An 18,206-nucleotide genomic window follows, 5' to 3' on the forward strand; every position below is an offset into this window, starting at 1 on the left:
GTGATTGATATTTGCATCTTTAGAAAATGTATGAAATGCATCATATAATACAAAATGTTCACAATTGTTATATTCAAGCCATAACTCTGATGAACTACTGTTTAATATCCAATCTAGCAACAATGTTTTGAATTTTTAAAATTTAAATGGATCATTGTACTTTTAAGCCAGTGTCGTCCAGTTCTGATTCTTACCCAGAAGCCACAGCACCAGTAACCAGAGCAGCTGAGCCTGGGAGAACATTTTGGTATGTCTGAGCTGGCAGTTGCTGCTCAATAAACCGCAGAGAGTGGAACAAAAACTTTTATAGCCCCCAGAGCAACAGGGCGGCGTCACTGGAGAGTTCACATGCAAAGCAGCCCATGTGTGCGGGATCCTGGCCTCCCTGGTGTGACTATACAAAGAGCTGGTTTCTGTGCATCATCGCAGTGTGTGATGCTCACTTATCCTCCGTGTGTGTGGGTGAGAAATACTCTTGTGGGTCAGGCACAGAGGTCTGGTTCTGCCTCTGCCCATGTGTGATCTTTGGCTTATCGTTGTGGGCTGGATCTTGTGCAGTACTGAGCACTCTCAATTCCCATTAAAATCAATGGGATAACCTGTGGGAATAAGGGCTGTGGGACCTGACCCTATGCACCCAATCCTGGTCCTGCTGATGTCAAGGCAAAACTCCCATTAATTTCAGTGGGAGAGGAATAGGGCATTAAATTTGTCTGTGCCTCATCCTCTCTTTCTGTGATATGGGGAAGGTGGTGCCCCCTCGGTGTGCCCCTGAGGGGTGCTGCGATATCACTGATTAGTGTTTGTAAAGTGCTTGGAGATCCTCAGGAAGATGGTGCTGGATTAGCAGAGTGGGTGAGCATGGGCCCAATCCCTCCCCCTCTACCATGGAGAGGTTAATGGTGATATTGGCCTTTTATACAAGACAGTAAGGTGAGTAAGTCTCATCATACTTAGTGGTTTGTTATTTTTTAAAGTTCCAGCTCCTAGAGTCAAGTAAGTATGTGACAATTTTCATTTTTTAAAAAAAGAAATCTGCATCCAAGCTACATGCACCCTCTTGGGCGGGGAAGGCCAGATCCTGCTCCCATTGCTCCTGTGAAATTTACCATTAAGTTTATTGCGGGTAGGATGTGCACTTAACCTGCCATCAAATTCTCTTGCACTTGAACTCTTGTAGATTCCAGCAAGTCTGTTTTTATTTTGTGATTGTCTCTGAAGTTTCAGTGTGTGGTGATTGCAAATTTAATTTAGATTGGCTCTGTGAAAGCTCTGGGATTAGGCTTTGAACATTTAGTTTCTTTAGGGAGAAACTCCCAGCAGATGATAAGCTTCTTTTAGACTTAATGTTCTCTTTATTCACAAAGACAAACAGTCACCCTTACAAAGGTCCATTTCAAAGCACTCTGACCTCAGATCTCGCCCCTCTTTCTCTTCCACTTTAGTTCTTTCCAGATTATTAAATCCTAGATTTTGGGGAATGATTCAGAAAAACTGCTCACAGTTTGCAGAGCAAAATACAGAGGCGGTGCAGGGTGGATGGGAAGGGCACTGGATCTGTAATTTTCTTGCTTGTGTCCATATATATTGCTAAACACTCTAATGTGGTAATTAGAGATAGAAATACATTGGGTATCTATGATGTGTAAGGAGCTAGGAATTTTTACCCATCTAGCACAGGCTTGCAAAGTATGGTACTTACCAATATAGCATTGCACAGCAGTTACGTGTTAGTTATATGAGAATGAAAGAAACGTCAGAGGGAGGCTTTTGTATTATTCTTCAGCACTGTGCAAGGTGGCCTTCCACCTTGCTGGTAATATGAATGTCCAGCATCATCTGTTTCTACCCCATGCATTGAGAGAATGTGCTCAGAGTATCTGTTCCCACTGATCCAGTCTAGAGGATCCTTGTGATTGATGGAAACTGTATAGATAAGAAGTTTGGGAGTTTATCCTGATTTGTGCCAGTACCAGGCTATGGTTTGCAGAGGATAGTGATGCTTTTTTCTGGAAACACTGAGAAGGACTTTGGAGACCAAGTCAGCCCAGTCTGATCCCTGGAAGCTGAATAGAAAGGGAAATATTGATATTTTGTCAATAAAAATGTTTCTATATAGAGTCATTATTTAATTCTGTAGATGTAAACAGTGTTTCTGCTGTTTTCCTAATTGACTATACATTAACACAAGAAGACCCTAAAATGGAAATAAAGAAAAAATCACCAGTGTCTCTGAACTGAGAGAATGCTAAAGTGATGTAATGACACTTCCAGATTGGGGTCTCAAGTTGCTTCTTTAAGCCAGAGCTCTATTTGTTTGGTTCTGACCCTGGGTCCAGAGCACTAATAACCAGGTGGGCTGAACCTGTGAGATCATCTTAGTGTGTCTGAGTCATATTGTTAATGAAACTTAAAGAATAAAATAGTATTTTTACCTGCTCTGAACAGCAGGGAAATCTCAGTCCAATGGAATTATGTAAAATATCCAGTCTCAGACCTTGTGTCACAGGTTTGGGCCCGAGAGCTGACTTGTTTCCATCATTCAGTGTGCGTAGAGTTTTAGGTTACCATTCAAAATGCTAATTATCACAGAAGTAATGTCAGATATTTCTGTACATTTAGTGTTCTTATAGGGTTATGAGATCATCTGCTTTGTATCACAGAGCATTCAATTTCACCCCGTTTCCCAAAATTTTGGTAAAGCACGTCTCAAGGCATCCAGGCTCGATGTGGAGACATGAAGAGATGGAGAATCCATCACTTTGCTCCTGTGGTGTTCTTCTGTACCAGATATGGGGCTGGTCACAGAGTTTGTTTTTAGATCCCGGATATGTTTGTAAAATCCAGGTACTGCCAGGTATTGCTGAGGTTCATTTAAACAAGGTTTGTTACACACAGTTCCACCTAATGGCAGATAATTATAATGCAGTTTAGCATTCTATTACTCTTCCATCAGTGGATTATTCCCACTGTTAAAATGTTGTGCCTAATTTCTAATTGGAAGTAGTCTGGCTTCAGGATTCAGCTACTGATTCTTGTTATGCCTTTCTCTGTAGAAAAAATGAGTCTTTTAGTATCTGGTGTTTTCTCCCCTGGAAGGTACTTGTGCAATGTAACCAACTAATCTCTCAATCTTCTTATTCATAAACTAAACAGCTGGAGCTCCTTAAGTCTCTCACTGCAAGGCATTTTCTCCAGGCCTGAGATCATATTTTGGTTCTTTTATGCACCCTCTCTAATTTTCCACATCCTTTTAAAACTATGGACACTGGAACTGGATGCAGTATCCCAGTGTGGGTCTCACCAATGATGTTTGCAGAGATAACATCCCCTCCCTAGTCCTGCTCCCCTATTTATCAGGGGTCACAGTAGTCCTTTTTGTCACAGCACTGCATTGAGAGCTCATCCTGAGTTGCTTGTCCTCTCTGACCCTAAATCCTTTTCAGAGTCACTGCTCTCCAGGATACAGTCCCCATTCTGTGGTTATGGTGCTGCAGACTCTGGAGTGTTGGATCTGTTAGCAGATATTGGCATTTCACTGATGACCATTTTGTCTGATTAGTGACTCCAGCCTTTGAAGTGGCTTCTGGTTCTGCCCTTCTGCTGTTTTTATTCCCCATTCCCAGGGAACCACATGATTGCGGTTTGTTAACATCTCTCATTGATTACCAGCTGACAAAATATGCTCAAAGAATGTGCATATTAAAAATGACAGGAAGTACATCTAGAAATTTAGCAGCCAGTATATTGAACATGCAGCCTCCCTCTGTAATTTAAGCCACTTTAGCAGTGGTATCCAGCTGAATGAAGCAGATTTCAATCTCTTCCTTACAACAGGCTTGATCCAATGCAGTGGAAGGTCTCTCATTGATTTCAGCGGCCATTGGTTGAGACCTTATCTATAGCGCAGAGACCCTATACCCCACTGCAGCAGGACACTGTGTAACACACAGGTTATGTTCAAGCTGTGATTCTCTTAAGAAAGCATCTGTGACAGGAAAGAAACTGAAACCACACAGAGTAGGGAGGTTTTTTTATGGGTCTGTATCATTGTGAGAGGGAAGCTAGCACCCTGCTGACAATAGTAATCTCCAGCGTCTTCAGCTTCTGCACTGCTGATAGTGAGAGTGTAATCGGTGTAGCCACTCCCAGAGCCACTGCCACTGAACCCCGCTGGGATCCCAGAGGGACGGGTGGAAGTGCATAGATGAGAAGCTTAGGAGCTTGTCCTGGTTTCTGTTGGTACCAGGCTATAACATTGCCAATGCTGGAACTGGCTTTGCAGTTGATGGTGACTCTGTCTCCTGGAGACACTGCCAGGGATTCTGGAGTCTGAGTCATCACAATCTGCCCACTGGAGTCTGAATTGAAAGGAAAATGTAAATTAACATAATGCATGAGTCAGAAAATTCATGTTTTCACTTTAGGTTTGTAGCATAGTTTATCTTTTTTTCTCATTTAACTAAAAGATTATGAAAAATGAGTGCATTTAAAAAACAGAGAATGCAATAAATTTGAGATTGAGCAATCTATTGTGTGTATACATGTACGTGTGAGAGGTGTTTCCAGGGCTCAATCTCCCATTATCTCACCAGACCCATTTTATCTCAAATGGAATCTTTCCCTGGATCCAGAGCACTAGCAGCCAGAGGAGCTGAGCCTGTGAGATCATCTTAATACGTCTGGATTGACCGGTGCTGATCAATAAATCCTAAAGACTGTAAAAAGGGACTCCATATATAACTGCTCAGAGCAGCAGAGAAATATCAGTCAGACATAAATATGCAAAGCATCTCACTTCAGGCCCTGAAAATGGAGAACTGATTTATTTGCATTATTTCAGATGTTTTGTCGTTTTTATTACCATCCCTTATGACGAAGTACTGCCCATACTCAGAATTCTAGCATCTGCCGTGTGTTCAGGGTGAGTTTGATACGTGTCTGGGCTGCCACTTGTTGAAATTAGGGGATGTTCAGCTCCGTTAGTTTGATCCCGTTGTGCATAGTAATGAATGTGAGACGTGTGTATGGAGATTTAAGAACAGGGCTGAGTTGTGCATCCTCTAGGGGATGCTGTGGAGCTGCACTGCCTCCGTCATAGCACTGAGAGGGAATCTGTGCTGGGGCTGATCAGTGGCCTGGAGGGGCGCCCTTACTCCATCCTCTACAATGAAGTCGATCTTTCCCCCTGAGTATGTCATCCCCTCCCCACTCCTTCCAGGTGACTGGTCACTGGGGGATGAAGGAGGTGAGCAGTCCCTGGTCAGGTGACTGGCCTCTGTGCAGGCTGCCCCAGTGGCAGTTACTCTCTACATGGCCCACCCCTTGTGTGCATCTGTCGAAGGGCCACTCTCATTCTAGTCCACACAAGGGCTGGAACTTCGGATCTGTTGTCTGAACAGCCTTTCACTGAGAGTAAATTCTGCCACTCCCTCCACAGTGTGGACAGCCCCAGACTCAGGGCTGCTGTGAGCCTGCTGCTCTGGGTCTCAGGGTATATAGCCCTGTACCCAGTGGAGGGAAATATTGCAGGATCTCCATTTGTTAGTTGCTCTTGGAGAGAGATACTAGGACCACAGAGCTTGCAACACCCTAAGGCTGGTGTAGAGTTCTCAGCATAGATTTTCTGTCACTCTGTACCCTGAGACGAGGGTCTATCTCCCTGGCATACCCTTGGTGAGCTCCCATGTGCCCTAAAGGAGGAGAATTGGAGCTGTAGTGGCTGAGTCAAGATTTTTAGAACTGTTCTGTTTGCATAAGGCAAACTCTTGAGGGGAGGCACTCAGGAGTGATTGATCTCTAAGGTTACTTTTAAAAAGAGCAGCACGTTTCCCTGGAAGAAACAGCACATAGAGCAAAAGGTTGTATGTTGTGGGGTGGGGCGAGAGAGAGAGAGAGGAACTGCCAAATTTACCTGCATGGCACAATAATGTGTCCTTTGAAAGATTCCAGCTCTCTGTGTGCAGCCACATTTCCTGCATTCCCACAAGCTGAGGCAGCCGCATTGTTCCCATCATGGTCCCAAAACCCCCCAAACATCAAATTATTCTGCTCCTTAGAAATCTGCTGTGGAAGAGCGCTGGAGCTAAAAATGTATGGGACTGACATAGCCTTCCCTGAAGTCTATGGATGTCTTTTCACTGACTTCAGTGGGATTTGGATCAGAGCCATAATTCCTAAAGACCGGGAGACTCTCAGATAAGATAACCAATGGGAAGTCCTGTGCATTGGCAAACGTTTAATTTGTAATAACCAAATAGTGACTCTCTGGAATGCTTGTGGATAGCGGGACTAGCTGTAAGGAAGGAGCTGAGGCTCTGGCCCAGCCATAGGAAGCGTGTTAGAATTTCTGACAAACAGCTCAGCTGTATCTACACACATAGCAGGCCAGGCTGCAGTAGGACTTTACTTTGCTCTTGTTACTGTTGAGCAGTGACACTGTTCAGAGAGTGTTTCACGTTCTGTTGCAGTTTTCAATTGTGGAATAAGTTGTTGACCTGAGATCCTTCCTGTTTTGATTCACCAGGAAGTCAATGAATGTTGTGATGGTTTGACACCCAACTGAGACACGTGCATTGGTGAGCCCAGTGTGCTCCATGAGGAAGAGGGAGGTTTTCTATTGGTCTGTATCACTGTGAGCATGGCCAGTGCCAGCTTTGGTGACAATAGTAATCTCCAGCATCATCTGCCTCAACAGCATTTACTGTGAGAGTGAAATCAGCCCCAGACCCACTGTCACTGAATCAGGCGGGATCCCTGGAAGGATAAATAAGGAGCTTTGGAGCTCACCCTGATTTTTGTTGGTACCTGGGCCTGTTACTGCCAGCGCTAGAACTAGCTTTGCAGCTTCTAGCAAATTTGTCTCCTACAGACACTATTTGGGATTCTGGAGTCTGCATCATCACAATCTCTCCATAGGGGTCTGGATGTAGAAGGAAAATCCATAGAGACTTGACATGTTGTTACAATGACTAAAAGCTCAGGACTGTTTTTAGAAACACGTTTAAGTGAAGAATGTATTAAAGTGTAATTCTTAAATACTGAGATGTTATTTTCCATATTTTAGATGTTGTTCCTGATGCTACATTGCTTCAAAGCCTGGGTCATAATTATTTTGTATCTAGAATGCACAATACAGGTACCCAGAAAAACAGTTTGTGAGATCATCTTAGCAGCTCTGGAGCTGGCACAGTGATCAGCTACCTGTGCGGTCTTAACAGATGCATTTATAAGAGCTCAGTAGCACAATGAACAGATGTCGTTTGCATATGAACATGCAAAGTTCCTGTAAATGCGCTTCATATCTGGTGTTTCAAAACATTCACCTTTACTGGGTCGTTTAGTTTTACAAGCCTTGATCATACCCCAGAGATCTGTGCACTCAGCATCCCCTCCAGGCATGGATCTCCTCATAGCTGTCTGCAGGGGTGATCCAGCTGCCTGCATGGCACCCTCCCCATTTCCTCTGCACTCTGTACAGGGTTTGCTCAGGGTCTGGAATCTGCATGGGAGAAGGTGGTGGAGGCTGGGCAGGTGGAGGTAAGGAGTGGGTGGGACCAGAGAGTTCACACATAGCCCGCCTTCCAGCCCATAAAGAATTCTTGGAAGGGACAATCCAGCCTCCGTGTCAAAGCAGTATTAAGGAGCCTGTGCTGCAGTCAGCCTGTCCCGTGGGTAGAGGACTATGAGTCTGGGACTTCTTGCCAGCAGTATTTTGCTGTGGAATTGTTTGCAGAGAGAGTCAACTCTTGATCCAGCTTACTGCACATTACTATCAAGGGACATGCTGCCAACACACATAAAGGGGTCCCACCGATAGGGCGAGATATGTCCTGATTTTATAGGGACAGTCCCGATTTTTGGGTCTTTTTCTTATGTAGGCTCCTATTACCCCCCACCCATCCCAATTTTTCACATTTGCTGGCTGGTCACCCTACCCAGCAATGTCTCACCTCAATCCATGATCCAGGCAGGCACATTCATAAATTCTTTACTTTACAAACTATGCCTGTTAGAGGCTTTACACAGTGGTTTGTGTCTTTGCAAAACTGGTGCTTCTGCTTGATTTAGAAATTGAATAATGCTTGTAGCCAGGGTATTGCAGTAGAGTACAGACTGATTTCTTTCACAAGGGCTCTGCTATTGGCCACTTATGGAAAGCTGCCCTTAGAATTTCTGGAACTGATAATGTGTATTGCTGTCCTAACCCCCATCACCATAGCTTCAATCTGAGTCCCTAAAGCACTTACTGTGTGGGACTTTCTGATGAGTGTTTCCATGTGTATCATTCCAGATACACTATTTCATGTCCCGGACAAACAAACAAAAAATGACTTCAAATTAAGGTTGCTCATTCATTCCCCTGCCTACACACCAGCTGTGAAGGAATGCTGGAGCTAAAACCTTAAGGGCCTGATTTCAAAGCTCATTAAAGTCTATGAGAGACTTTCCTCTGATTCCAGTGGGCTTTAGATCAAGCCTGTAATTCATAAGGCTGTGAAGAGTGTCAATGGAGATTGTCATTGAACATAAACTCTGATTAGCTGACACTTAATTAGTAGGTGCCCTAACTGATTAGTGACTCGGTGGAACACTTGTGTATTCACTATGAATTAGAGCACTTTGAGGATCTTTGGAGATCTGTGGTTTGCCATGGATTACAATTCAGTGGCTGTTGTGGACACCTCATTGACGATGTGTCTGTGATTAGTTCTATTTGAACTAGGGCTGTGCTGCAATTCAGCTGCCAAAACCTGATATTTGGCTACTTCCCAGTAACTCTTCCAGCACCTGTCTGAGGTGGTTGGGTAGGAGAAGGCACGTGCCTGTCCTTGTGGCCAGTGTGGTCACTGTCTTTCATTTATTATAATAATAATATTTCTTCTTCCTGGCCATATTTTGGTGGTCCAGGCCATGCTTGGGAATGATGGGAATTTACAAGAAGGCTCCACTTCTTTTTGGTCCCTTCCCATCACACACGATTCATCTTGTGCCTTCCTCCTTGTGGGATGTTTTATTCACACCCTTTTGCAGCTGTTCCTCTCTTACCTGCCTGTCCAGTGACAAACCAGCTGCTTGCTCCTGAATTAACCGAAGAACTTTGGAAGTCTGTAGCATGCAGTTGAGTCTGTAGTGGGTTCGATCCAGCACCGATAGAAGTAAATGGAAACACTCCTGTTAACTTCACTGGGCCTAGGATCAGGCTCTAAGAAGCAGATTTTTCAAAACAACTCAGCTCTCATTTAGGCATCTAAATATTGGCTACTCAACTGCGTCAAATCACGTGTGGCCTGATTTTCAACAGACCTCAACATACAACTTGCTGAGCTCTGTGGAACATTTAGTTTGTGCCTAAATAGGAGATGATCTCTTTGGAAAAAACTGGCTCATATTTATTAATTATTGTTATTGCTGTAATGCCTCGGCACCCCAGTCATGGATCAAGGCCCTTTGCACTAGGTGCTGCACAAGCATTGCTTTTCTCACTCCTCCCTCATGCAGTTTTTGTTTTAAAAGGACCACTCGGCCTGTCTCAACAAACTTTACTTAACAGAGCCATTTAGAGGTAAGTGTTCTCTGAGCCCTCTGTATGGACAGTAGAAGTTACAGTGGGATGAGTTTGCTGTGTTGTTCTGGCAGACAGTTAATTAACATCCTGTTCCTTCTTTGTTATGAAATTTGTGATGCTGAATGTCCAGATGCAGCTGTTAGAAGCACTCAGCACTGTGCCCTCGCTCAGGGAGGTTTTTGTATTGGTCTGGATCACTGTGACAGGGGTGTACTCTTGTTGGCAGTAATAATCTCCAGCATCTTCAGCTTCAACCCTGCTGATTGTGAGAGTGAAATCAGTCCCAGACCCACCGCCACTGAACCGGGCTGGGACACCAGATTGCAGGGAGGTAGCATGATAAATATGGAGTTTAGGAACTTGTCCTGATTTCTGTTGAAACCAAGCTAAGAGATCTTTGCCTGAAGAGCTACTGGTGAGGCTTGAGCTGGCTTTTGCAGTTGATAGTGATTGTGTCTTCTGGAGGCACTGAGGGTACGTCTACACTATGGGATTATTCCAATTTTACATAAACCAGTTTGTAAAACAGATTGTATAAAGTCGAGTGCACGCGGTCACACTAAGCACATTAATTCGGCGGTATGCGTCCACGGTCCGAGGCTAGCATCGATTTCCGGAGAGTTGCACTGTGGGTAGCTATTCTGCAGCTATCCCATAGTTCCCGCAGTCTCCCCCGCCCCTTGGAATTCTGGGTTGAGATCCCAGTGCCTGATGGGGCAAAAATCATTGTCGCGGGTGGTTCTGGGTAAATGTCATCACTCATTCCTTCCTCCGGGAAAACAACGGCAGACAATCATTTCGCGCTCTTTTTCCCTGGATTGCTCTGGCAGACGTCATAGCACGGCAACCATGGAGCCCATTCAGCTTTTTTTTTACTGTCACCGTATGTGTACTGGATGCTGCTAACAGAGGCGTTACTGCAGCGCTACACAGCAGCATTCCTTTGCTTTTGCCTAATAGCAGAGATGGTTATCAGTTGTTCTGTACCGTCTGCTGCCATTGTAAATTGGAAGTAAGATGACCGTTATCTGTCATTCTGTACTGTCTGCTGCTATCATGGGTGCCCCTGGCTGAGGTTGGCCGGGGGTGCAAAGGCAAAACTGGGAATGACTCCCCGAGTCAATCCCTCCTTTATGGTTTCTAAAAATAGAGTCAGTCCTGCCTAGAATATGGGGCAAGTGTACTAGAAAACCAGTGTATCAGAGAGCACAGCTGCTCTGTGTCAGATCCTGCAGAAATGATAAGCTACATGCCATTCACAGGGGGTACCCCTGCAACAACCCCACCCGTTGCTTCCCTCCTCCCCCAACCTTCCTGGGCTACTGTGGCAATGTCCCCCCCATTTGTGTCATGAAGTTATAAAGAATGCAGGAATAAGAAACAGTGACTTGTTAGTGAGATAAAATGAGGGGGAGGCAGCCTCCCGGTGCTATGACAGTCCAGGCAGAACATTAAGCTGTGTGGGGGAGAGGAGCCCAGCATCCTGCTGCTATGACAGTCCAGGCAGGATATTAAGTAGTGTGGGGGAGAGGAGCCCAGCATCCCACTGCTATGATAGTCCAGGCAGTACAGAATCTTTTCTTTACACAGGAAAGGGAGGGGGCTGATGGAGCTCAGCCCCCAGTTGCTATGATGAGGACGGTTACCAGCCGTTCTGTACCATCTATTGGGAATGACTGGGAATTCTTCCTATTTTTACCCAGATGCCAGCCAGGAGCACTCACGGGCTGATGATAAGGACGGCTAGCAGTCCTACTGCACCATCTGCCACCAGGGAGGGGAGAGAAGCGGACACTGGTCTTCACTGCCGCAGCATCACGTCTACCAGCAGCATTCAGTAGACATAGGGTGACACTGAAAGAAGTCAAGGAATGATTTCTTTCCCTTTTCTTTCACGTGGGGTGGGGGGCAGGGAGTAAATTGTCGAGCTATACCCTGAACCATGCCGGACAATGTGTTTGAACCTACAGGCACTGGGAGCTCAGCCAAGAATGTAAATATTTTTCGGAGACTGCTGTGGACTGTGGGATAGCTGGAGTCCTCAGTACCCCCTTCCTCCCTCCATGAGCGTCCATTTGATTCTTTGGCTTTCCGTTACCCTTGTCACGCAGCACTGTGTAGCCTGGAGATTTTTTTCAAACGCTTTGGCATTTCGTCTTCTGTAACGGAGCTGTGATAGAACAGATTTGTCTCCCCATACAGCAATCAGATCCAGTATCTCCCGTACGGTCCATGCTGGAGCTCTTTTTGGATTTGGGACTGCATCTCCACCCATGCTGATCAGAGCTCCACGCTGGGCAAACAGGAAATGAAATTCAAAAGTTCGCAGGGCTTTTCCTGTTTACCTGGCCACTGCATCCGAGTTCAGATTGCTGTCCAGAGCGGTCACAGTGGTGTACTGTGGGATACTGCCCGGAGGCCAATACCGTCGCTTTGCGGCCACACTAACCCTAATCCGATATGGTAATACCGATTTTAGCGCTACTCCTCTTGTTGGGGAGGAGTACAGAAACTGATTTAAAGAGCCCTTTATATCGATATAAATGACCTCGTAGTGTGGATGGGTACAGCGTTAAATCGGTTAACGCTGCTAAAATCAGTTTAAAGGCGTAGTGTAGACCAGGCCTGAGAGAGATTCTGGAGTCTGAGTCAGCACAATCTGCCCGATGGAGTCTAGAAGTAAAGAGGAAATGAAGGAAATTGTAACATATTGTTCAGAGTTATCGTTTTGTCATGCAATACATTTTTAATCTAATATCTTATTAAAGAGCATTAAATAAATCATCATTATATTATCTGTTACGAGTAGATTATATTTACATAGTCAGTGATGTTATTGTTCTTTAAAGCTGGGTTTATTGTTTTTTTTCTTACCCTGAATCCAAAAAACTAGTATCCAGAGAAGCTGAGTGTGGGAGATCATTGTGGCAGTTCTGAGCCAGCAACGCTAACCAGGGCATTATGCAGTGCAAACAGCTCCATTTATAGGAGCTCAGCAGAGCAGGAGGGGAGTGTCGCTCATGTGTGAAGTTGCAAAAAGAATGAGTCATGTAAACTCACTTCATGTGAGTGGCGGGGGCAGGATTTTCAACTGTCTTGTATTCATGTCTGATTTATAAGACTGGAGTAGCAAGATGGTGCTGCAGCTAGATACGAGCGGCCAAACCATTCACTCATTTTCTAGAAGGCTTTTAACAGCAGTTTGAAGAGCTCAGTCTGCTTTCTTTTTCTAGTTCAGTTTTTTTCCAGTCCCATAAAAATGCAATTGAATTACCCAGTATTTCCTTCTGCAGGAGTTAACTGAGCAGATGTCTTGTAATTCCTTTCACACTGAGCCAGCAGAATAGAGCAAACTAACTAACAAGACCTAAAGTGCTAGAAAGGAACTCTGGTACCAATAAAAACAAGGAGGAGTCCTTGTGGCACCGCAGAGACTAACAAATGTATTCAGGCATAAGCTTGCATGGCATAAAACCCACTTCATCAGATGCAGCTAATGCCAAATAAATCTGTTAGTCTCTAAGTTGCCACAAGTACTCCTTGTTGTTTTTGCTGATACAGACTAACATGGCTACCCCTCTGAAACCTGGTAACAATGACACTGCATGTCACAGCTGGGCTCACACTGTATTCCTGGCCAGCATACTGAGCCCTGGGCACTGAAGCGTGTTTCAGAACCTCGCCCTGTGTCCATTGTGGGTGAGAAAGGGATCTGGGCAGAAATTAGAGAGGGGAGAGATTTTGAATAACTGGGAGTCTCTTGTATTGCAGACCTTGAACACCACTGGTCCCACTGATGCGCCTGGTGTGTCTTTTGGCTGGAAGGGAGGATATAAAAAACTTCTCTGCAGGGCTGTTTATTGCATTTTAAACACTTTGATATTGAACTTTAATCTAGATCATTGAATTCTATGTGGGAATAAGGCTGTGGTAGCCCCATGCTACTCCAAAGGCTTGGTTAATGCAGCGTTAGAGGAAATGTTGCACAGGTACAATAACGCATGGTGCACATTTTGGTATACATGTAAATACAATGAAAATCACCCCAGTGGCTTTTATTGTAAAGTGCAATAGTAGAAACCCACTGTTCTAATTTTATTTCTTATTTATTCTCTGCCTATAAGAAAACAGATTTTATTTTTTATTTTTTTGTGCTGAAGATTTTCTGCTCTACTCTTTGTTTGCTTCCTAAGCAACATGATCGCGGAGGCTTTTGTGTTGCCATCATTCCCTGCTCTGGCTTGTGAAGAGAGAACCTCTCTCTCTACTACTCATGAGACTAACTAGCTCCTGTTTAAGGGCTTGATCCAAATAGACTGGCTGCATCTTGATTACCTTTCCTCAGCAAGGCCCTCCCAGCTGGGGTATTGAAAGTGTGGTGGGGATTTACTGCCTGCCAACCCCTAAATACCCCCAGACCAACCCACAACAAAACTAAACCGTCCTGTGGCTGACTCAGCAGAGCCCCCTTCTATGGGAATGGTGGGGATGGGTTGCGCAGATCTGCATCAACACCAAATCAATTATCCTCCATCATGATGTCATCTTTACCTCCAAGGAAACCTACTCTACGAAGAGCAGCCAGCTAGACATGTGTGGCTAAAGGCATTTTGGTGTGACTACAATGAAACGAGCAGAGTTGCCTCAGGAATGAATTTAATCTATATTGTGCCAGAGGTTTTGATCTTTATTGTGTGACTTCCTTTTGTTTGCACTAAGCAACTGTCCGGCACCTCTTTGGACATTTAGATCATGTGGAGAAGGCTGCTGGTGAGGGCACAGGAGAGATGAGGGTAATTACAGCTCCAGCTCTGAGGAATCCCATAGGCCAGAATTTCCAGAGGGAGGGGTGAGAGATTGTGAGAGTGAAAACAGGGGAGACAAAGGAGCAGCAAACGTTGTAGGACAGGGAGTGAGGGGGGGACTTGCATTGTCCCGTGCAACTGGGGGAGGCCAGTCATTGTACAGCTCTATAGTGATATTCTCCAGCATCATCAGCTTCCACACTGCTGACATTGTGAATGTAATCAGTGTGTCCATTGCCAGGACCACTGCCCCTGAACCAGGCTGGGAGCCTAAAGGCCAGGGTAAGAGCCCTATGAATGAGAAGCTCAGGAGCTTGTCCTGGTTGCTTTTGGTATGAGGCTAAGTTGTTGCTAGGCTCACCCTGGCTTTGATAGTGGCTGTATCTCCTAGAAACATTGACAGGGATTCTGGAGTCTGAGTCAGCACTTTCTGCCCATTGGTATCAAAATATAGAGAAAAGAGAGGCGCAGATAGGGATGGGGTAAGCAGGATGATGGCATCACAATTATTCAAAACTTTACACAGAAACACAGTGTAATTTTCAGCTGAAGAGTGGAAATTAACTTACACTACAATAGATTTAATACATCAGTGCAACAATTCTTACATTTGTATTATTTCTCACCTTGAAAGCAGAAATCAACTAGCATCCAGGAAAGAGGAGTCTCTGACACCATCTTGATTGTCTGTTATTAGAAATGCTTGTCAAGAAGCACAATTTCCAATGAGTGGAATTCAACACATTTATAAGTGCTCAGAAAAGGAAAATCACTCTAGTGTGAATACACAAAAGGGTCAAATGCTGGAGGTTAACAGGATAATACATCCAGGAGAACTGTTCTGAAATCTTTGAATTGTCTGTTTCATGCCGCTGTTGCATGCAGTAACTATTCATAGTTACTCACTATTCGACTGCCCAGACTAAGGCTTACATGGCATAAAGTGGGTTCAGTTCTGGATTTATATAATGAGGAAACACTATCAATGGGTAGCAGAGCAGGCTGCAGATGTCCATTCATTTCCCAATTTCCATACGTTTAAACACAAGCCCGTCTATAACAATTTGGTGAGTTAGGGTCAAGTCTTGAGCCTGTTACGAACAGGAGTACTTGTGGCACCTTAGAGACTAACAAATTTATTTCAGCATGAGCTTTCGTGGGCTAGAACCCACTTCTTCAGATGCATAGAATGGAACACACAGACAGGAGATATTTATACATACAGAGAACATGAAAAGGTGGAAGTACACATACCAACTGTAAGAGGCCAATCAATTGAGATGAGCTATCATCAGCAGGAGAGAAAAAACCTTTGAAGTGATAATCGAGATGACATGGTGAGCAGTTATTCTCATAGATAATCCCATTCATTTCACTGGGCCTGCTCGTGTGAGTGCTCAACTGTGGGGATAAGGGCTCCCAGTCTTCCCTGAGCAAAACATTTTAAAAATAAACCACTTAAAGCAAGTGTAGTCACTCATTCGTTCTCCTTCCATTTTAATCAGGTTGCACCAGTGAACGTGGAGTCCAAGCACCCTGTTTGACCTGAAGTCTCCAGCTCTGCAATGTTGTGTCAGAATACTGCCACCTACTGGCCAAGGGCAGGGTTGTGTGCAGAATTCAGTCTATAAATAGCATGCCCAAGCAGATGTTGTAGCTTTCCTGAGACAGTCTGGTGCTACATGGCCTGATGCTTCTTCCCCTTCTTGTATCTGTGTCCCCATTTAGCCCTTTAGTCACATGCTTCAAGCTGTGGTTGATGTTGTGGAGTCAGTTTTCAAACATGAGGCCTTTCAGACTATGGCAGTACAGCGAGGCCCAGTAATGTTTATACCATGGCCAGAGTTCTGGCTATGGTGACATTTCTGTCCTCTGTGTTATGGCTGTAACTCTGAGTTATTATCTCATCATATACCAGGAGACCCGTATAGTTAGGGCCTTACCAAATTCACGGCCATGAAACACACATCACAGACCATGAAATCTGGTCTCCCCCTGTAAAATCTGGTCTTTTGTGTCTTTTACCCTATAGTATACAGATTTCACAGGGGAGATCAGCATTTCTAAAATTGAGGGTCCTGACCCAAAATGGAGTTGCAGGGCGATCTCAAGGTTATTTTAGGGGAGGGGTCCCAGTATTGCCCCTCTTACTTATGTACTGTCTTCTGAGCTGGGTGGTCGGAGAGCTGCGACTGTTGGCTGGGTGCCCAGCTATGAAGGCAGCACCCTGCCAGAAGTAAGGGTGGCAATACCACACCACCCTTAGTTCTGTGCTGCTGCTGCTGCTGGCAGCGGCTCTGCCTTCAGAGCTGAGCTTCCGGCCAGCAGCCACTGCTCTTCAGCAGCTCAGCTCTGAAGGCAGCACTGCTGCCAGCAGCGATGCAGAAGTAAGGATGGCAATACTGTACCATGCCACCCTTATTTCTGTGCTGCTGCTGACAGCGGAGAGAAGACCCAAAGTCTGAGCATGCTCAGATTTTGGATGCAGATGCAGCACAGAAAAGTTGAAAAGTGGCCTCAATGTGCCAGGCTCCAGTGCTGTCTGTTGTGTTTCTACCCATACCCCCTCTTCCTCCATGACCTGGTAGGTGCCTAAGCCTTAGAGCCACAGGGGGTTCTGTGAGTGAAGCAGGGGAACCTCCAGACCTCTCCCCCTCCAGCTCTGTTTACCTCCTGACCCCTCCTTTGGGTGGGTGTGGCCAGCCCAGCAACCCCCTCGGAAGCTGAGTGAACACCTCCTCCATCAGCTCCTGCTGGTTTGTGCTAGCCAGATCCACTCAGAGTGTGGGCGCACCCCATGCCATTCTGGAACAGCTGGTGAACACCCCTCTGTGTGGCCACCCTGGCAGCCCTTCCCATTGGGACACACCCCTCCTCTGTTGCTTCCACAGCTGGCCTCTGCGCAGACCCAACTCTGTTGAAAATCCTTTGTGTGCCTATTAGCTGCATGTGTCTTAGGGATTGGTTGCATTCGGGAAATTGCTCCCTCACAGGTCTTGGAAAATCTGGACCAGGAAGTCTTATCCTAATCTGTAAGCAGTAGACACAGCCATTTACAAATCCCTAGGTTAGTATAATTTTCCTAGGTTAATAATGATTGAGACTTTCCCAATGGGGTTTTAGTGAGGATCTATTGCAATGAAAGGAAACACCCAGGCCATTGTAGATATGTATTTACAATAGTAGAGCAGGTTGAATTTTTTCTGATGGAACAGCTTTCCTTCAGAAAATGGATTTGACAAAATCCAAACATACTCTGGGAACGCATCAATGATGTTGAAATGTTCAGGGGAAAATGAACAAAATGATTCATTTTGTTAAGATCAGAAATTTCCTTTGAGTGTGGTTGAAATGTTTTGACTCTGTAATCACTTTGACATATTATATTTTATATTTATAACACAAAGTTCAAGTCGATGAAGTTGAAATGAACATTTTGACCTTATCAAAATAAAACATTGCTTTGATTTTTCCCAAAATGAAATTTTGAAATTTTCATATTAAAGGAAATTTAAAAATTTCAAGTTTTCATGCTGATTCAGAACAAGCCTCTCTTTTTTCCCCACCCCTCCAACTTGGAATTTCTCACAATATGAGAATTTCTGTTTCTCATCAGCTCTCTGTAATAGAACTAAGTCAGTTTGCTATATGACAGAATCATTCTATACTGAAAGATAGAAGGTGTAACAGCTGTTTGGAATGATTTCTACTGAAACTCAAGGAATTGTGTCCATTGCACTGGCATTCATGACTGGGAATAAATCAGACAAAACTGTAGTGAACCTCAGGTCTCTCAATATATTCTAGTATCTGTGATTATCCAAACACGTTTG

General features: G+C 44.7%; 1 protein-coding gene across 1 annotated transcript in view; it reads right to left on the reverse strand.

Annotated features, from left to right (window-relative positions):
* The window catches only part of LOC127047415 (uncharacterized), a 64,145-nt gene that overhangs the window by 15,509 nt on the left and 30,430 nt on the right, over window positions 1-18,206 (reverse strand). The window lies entirely within an intron of this gene.

The sequence above is a fragment of the Gopherus flavomarginatus genome, chromosome 3 (assembly GCF_025201925.1).
Source record: "Gopherus flavomarginatus isolate rGopFla2 chromosome 3, rGopFla2.mat.asm, whole genome shotgun sequence".
In the NCBI taxonomy this organism is placed as follows: domain Eukaryota; kingdom Metazoa; phylum Chordata; order Testudines; family Testudinidae; genus Gopherus; species Gopherus flavomarginatus.